Raw genomic sequence first — 6,215 nt, forward strand, 5'->3', positions numbered from 1 at the left:
CGTATACTTTTATATCCTCCATAGACAAAATATTTTTCTCACATTCTTTTTACAAAGTATTATAAAAATGGTGTTCTTTACAGATGTTTCAAAAAGAAGCAATCTGCATCTATAAAGGTTGAAAAACATTATTTTACATAGAACAATAGCAGTTATTCTGATAATATACATACTTTCATTTTTCTACTTGTAGTCGTATCCAAATGGTCTATAACAGCATTGGACGAGTCTATGTGACCTCTAGTATAGGTCGTGGGTAGGTATGACATTAATGTTAAATTTTCTTAAAATAAAAATGTTCTGCTATTAGGACATTTTTAAGCTAATCGCACATTTGGTAATGGAATTTATACTTCTAATAACAAGTAGTAATTTGTATTAAATTTCAAGATCTAAATATTTTGACTTTAGAAATAAACATTTTAATTTGTGTTTTTGATGTTTTATTTAGGTTCTAATTGTGCTCTACGTGGTTTGCCTTAATATATAATGAAATTTCGAAAAATAAAGGCTTGGAACCGTAAAGATTATTAGCATTTTAGTGTTCCTTACAATAAGACTGTGGGAAAAGTCGGCAACGCTCTCAGTTATGATATATTAACATACTAACCATTAACCACTGCTGAGTCATACTATCAGTGTTTTATATATAAACCCTCATAACCTTTCGAGTTTGAATCTATCCTCTTCGTCAGGTGAGGAGGTATTACTACAGACAAAAATACTGTAAAGAAGAGAAAGAAAAGAGTTCAACCATACCCGAAAGCTGCTTGGAGTCCAGTCCAGGCGTTATCACTGCACAAGATGCAATTCCCGAGCACGAGTGTGAGATTTAATAGCTCAGGTGAAAGTGGCCACTGAAACAATGGAACAGGAAGGCGATGGTCAGCAGACGGTAGGGGTAAAGGCAAGCTACTTCTGGACCTATGTTGTGGTCCTAAACTCTAGTGTCATGGTGTGTGTACGAATCCAGTTGGTTGAGGTTTATTTAATTGGTAAAATCTTTATAGGTTTCCCAGTTAGTTTGTTTTTAATATAGGTACCAAAGTGGCCTAACCTCAACCGAAGGTTGACTAATTTTATGTATGAAACTTCAATATGTTTGCGTTTAACTTCCAAAATCTACGTTGTCAAGTACATCTGAACAGCTAGTTGGATGTCCAGTACGTATTACTAGCCACAAATGTCAAAAGTGTCACTTAAGTAAATTAAATCTGGAAGAATTTGATATCTTTTATCCTTTGACTAAATCAGTTAATCATATTACGCAGGAGCCCTGACCTTGCTACCATTCATTCTAAATATCCTGTTGTCACAAAGACATGCAGATCTTTTAAGGTTCTTATAGAAAAAGGAGGCTTAAATAATGGATACTTTCAAAAGGATAAAAGAGTTAAACAACATTTCAAATTTGCTTTAAACATTTTATTGTTCGAGTAAAATGGTACAAATTTGATCAAAAAGGCTAACTTTATAAATGGCAACAAGTTTGATAACATTCCGTTACTGAGCATGCTGTGAGAAATAGCCAGCAGCCTAACACACATATCATTCGACAATAAGCGTTCCAATTATTTACATCTCACTCTCTCATAGCACAGCAACACATAAAAAATGTTGAAGCCCTCAATGTCTTTGTAAAATTACACCATTACTAATCATTCTATAAACCTACACAAAGAAACAATGTGTAGGGCTTCTTAACAATTTTCAATTAGTAAACATATATATAGTAAAATCTAAGAACAGTCTTCTTTCTAATATAAATTATATACATATTTTTCAATATCATGATTTACGTACTAATGGACATCATTTTTTAACTTGATTTATTCTTTGGGATTGAGTAAATCAAAGTTATTCGTATATCTATCTCTTATTATATAAAAGAAGTAAACTAAAAATATGCTATCACTATTTTACAAGAAAGAAACTGTACAATTATAACATATAAAAGTATTAAACATCAAAACCGAAAATACCAATACATAAAAATATAACCTAATAACAAAGCGACTTTCCTCTATCAACATGCATATAAAAAAATAATTATGATCTCTCATCTGATGATAAATTTTTATGCAACTAGTTTCAGTTAAGTTATACAAGTTGTAAAGAAACGTATTTTTATATTTAAATGTGCATATAGGCAACCAAAATAACTGAATAAATACTGCTCCCTATAATCTTACCATTAAATTAAAGTTCATCTGGACTGAATGGGTTTATTGATCAAAGTTGCAAATGTCCAAATAACAAGAAAAGTACAAAAGTTAGTTTCAGTTGTCCGAGAAGCAAATGTCAGAGTGCCAAATGTTTGAGTATAAGGAATAGATTGATATTTTGCTCCGAGATGCATTTGTCCACGTAGAAGAATGTGGCTGTGTACACCCCACCCAGCCGACCGGTCTCTTACTTTTTTTTTTACGTTGCAATTACATCTTCATGCACAAAATGCACTGCAGTTGATAGATGGAAAACTGTATTTATTCGTAACACTTGTTTCTGTAATACAAGGTAGAAGGAAGCTACACAATTGTCATTGTATGCACAATTTCAAGTCTGTAGCTCACTTCATTGCAGAGATGTTCAGCGGACAGACAGACACAGAAACAACATTTTTATATCCATTTGAATCATAAAATGTGTCCCAGCCTGAGAAATAGAATGCAATGTAGTTTACAGATTAAATTTCCATCAAAACACTTTCCGCATGATACATTCACGTTTCTGTTCATTTAGTTAGGTTTCACAACAGTGTTCAAACGATAAAAAGTTTCAATGAGCTATGGAAGATAATGCTGAAATCAAATTTTCAAGTTCAAATAAACACATGAAGATCTATAACGACTAAACAAATGATTAAATATTACAGATGTAACCTCGAAAAGTGTTTGATAAATATATATATATATATATATATATATATATATATATACAATAATAAACCTTTTGAACACTTTTTGGTGTATTTTCTGAAAAAAGTACCTGATGATGAATTCTTAGAATTTGAAATGTACATGGTACGAAATAAAAAATACATAAAAAAGTGTTAAAAAGTTTTATTATTGTATAAATGTTTAAAGTTGTATTATTCTATTATTTCTCTGATACACATTGAAGTACAAGGTTCGTAACTATCAAATCTATAACTTAATTACAAGAATTAACAATTCAAACAACTATACTCATAATTTCATGAATCTGGTTCGAGAATGTGATACCGCAGGGAGAAACAAGTAAATGACGGAATCCATATTTAATACCCCTCTTCATTTTATACAACAAGAGAGTGGCCATGCAGACCATCTAGAGACTGACATTGCAGAAGTTAAGTAGAAGCAAGGTGCAACTGTGAACATACATTGCTTCTACTTAATTTCCGCGATGTCATTCTCTAGATCGTCTGTGTTACCACTCTCTTGTTGAGCAAATGAAACTCAGACCTTTGGGACTTGAGAGCAATGAAGCTGTTTCTCCATTCTACTTGGACCAATGAAACTACGGTTAATGTAAAAAAAAGAATGCTGCAGGAATCTTAAAAGCAAAATCAGTAAAATTGGTTCTACCACATACATTTCGGTTAAGTGTTAGAGAGGACTTCTTAGCCCTAACTTCGCCTGGTAAAATAAGACATCTTTAATTTACCTTTTTTCAACACATTTATACGTATAAAGTAGGAGCAAAGTTTTAGTTCTGTAGCTAACAACTTTATAAGACTACTTGAATTGAATTGTAGCAGATATCTGCTTGAATACAGATATTAAGATACAGTATTATCATCATGTCTAATACAAAAGATGACACAACCATTAAATTTACCACAGTATTAATTAGTATTCAACAAATGGGCAACAAAAACTAAACGCCTTCATCTGTGGTCAAGTTCTTTAAAATAGCTATTGATAGTTATATTTAGGTAGTTTGTGAAAAATCATGAAGTCAAAAATAATTTTTCAACTATTATGTTATATACTGTAACACATATTATAGCTTACGACTAGGTAAGGTTTATGCAGTAATTCTCATCAACCTTGTGATCAAAGTTGGTTTATTTTAGAAATGACATTGTTATTCACATAATGTAAGGTATCAATTGTCCAACCCAGTTGGGAAATTCTAATATTGTGAACAATAATTGTGTTGTATACAAACAACAGTTTTTTCTTTTTGAAATTAGATATTTTAAGAAAAGCAGCCAGAGAGCTATTCGTTGTTCACTTCACATTTTGGCTACCATATTAGCGGCCATTTAAGGGCCCCATACACCTGCGAGTCTGGCTCGCCGAGCCGGACCCACTGATTATTCACCATACACCTACATATCTTGTTCGCCCAGTTGCAAACATGAGTTTTTCGAAGAAGGTTGCAGCTGCAGTCATAGTGTTAGATGAGCTAGGTGTATTTAAGAAGAAACGGAAGAAAAGAGTAATGTGGTCAAAGAATTGGTTACTAAATAGAAAGAGATTTAGTCACATGAATTTATTAAATTTGATTAGGAATGATAGTCGCCAAGACTATCAGAACTATTTAAGGATGTCAGCTGAAAGTTTTAACATGTTATTGGACAAGGTTAAACCGCTTATAACAAAAAAAGACACTATACTGCGAAACGGTACATCACCAGAGGTACGCCTCACTGCTACTCTCCGTTTTCTGGCTACCAGACGGTCTACATAATAAATGCTATCGGCAAATTTCGATACTCTTCAATAAATGTTGTTAAAAATCAGGGCTCATAAATAACTTGGAGTCAGCCATGTTAACTTCAAAGAAAGAAACACCTTACCCTTGGCAGAACGAGTGGTGCGTAATGTTTGGCCTGCAGTAGTGAAAACGGAATGAACAGATTTTTCGGTGGGGGGGCACGAGTCCGATCCGTAATGCGCCATACACTGGCGAACAGCAAGCAGTGGCGGATCCGGCTCGGCTAGCCTGAATTTGACTCGGCTCGGCTCTTTATTGTCCATTCACTGACGGATTTGGTCCATTTCTAGGCGAGTCGAGCCAGGCTCGCGAGCCAGACTCGCAGGTGTATGGGGCCCTTAAAAATAAATCATACATACAGGGTGTTCACAAAAGGGTGTTGTAAACTTTTGTGGGTGATAGTACTCAAAATTTCAGACCAAACATGTCCTATACACATAGTTCAAGAAGTGTGAATTTTAGCTGCTAGTCACCATTTTGTTTTTTTTTATATCTCTAGAACAAGTAAAGAAAAAAGTGTGTAGTTTAGTGTTTATATCTATGTACACTAAATTATGCACATAGGTATTAATAAACACTTAATAGGTAATAAGAGGAAACTTTAAAAACTATTAGTATGATTTGCTTTAATATTAACAAAATAGCGCCTGTTGAAAATATTTAAAGTCAAATCAAATAAAAACAAGTACAAGTTACCAACTATATTGCAATATTTATAACAATTCCAATGGTACTTTTTCCAACGATATCCGTCAACACATAAGTGAGCACAACCACTTCTAAGGTATGGTTGCACAAGCCTGGAGCGATTTTCTTTTTGCCAAATGCACAAAACACGTTCGGCTTAGGGCTATCATGAGCATGTTGCAATGTTTTATGTGGATTTTCACTGCCTCAAATCTAACAGTTATGTGTGTTAACTTTGGCACTGAAGTGAAAAGTTTACTTGTCAGAAAAGATTATCTTATCCAAGAAATGTTCAACATCATCCTATTGATTTAACATATCCGCACAAAGTTCTTCCAGGCAATCTTTACAGTGCCTTTAATTGCTTGTAAAAGCAACAACTGTATGGTTTCAAAAGCAAATGTTTACTCAACATAAGCTAAACCGTCCTGTGTGGGACTTGCAGCTCACGAGATACACGCCGGGTTGTTTTTTTAGGGCTGTTGACAAAACTTTGTCTTACTTGCTCAACGACTTCGTCACGTGTTGGCGACCTGATGATTTCTTATATTGTACTGAGCACCTCGTTTCTACAAAATATTTGTGCCACTCATAAATTGTAGGCCTAGTAGAAGTTCTTTAACCTACTTGGTACTAAAATATTATGCTGAACTGTAGTTACCGACTTTGATTCTTCAAACCAGCACGCTCCGATCCAGTATTGGCAGCCATCTTTAACATAACTGCTGATACTGCTTGTTGCAGCATGATTCTGCACTAACGAACTACATGAGTCAAAACTGGATGTTTTTCCTTTTAAAACAACACTAAAACTAGCACTG

This window comes from Homalodisca vitripennis, chromosome 1 (assembly GCF_021130785.1).
Source record: "Homalodisca vitripennis isolate AUS2020 chromosome 1, UT_GWSS_2.1, whole genome shotgun sequence".
Lineage (NCBI taxonomy): Eukaryota > Metazoa > Arthropoda > Insecta > Hemiptera > Cicadellidae > Homalodisca > Homalodisca vitripennis.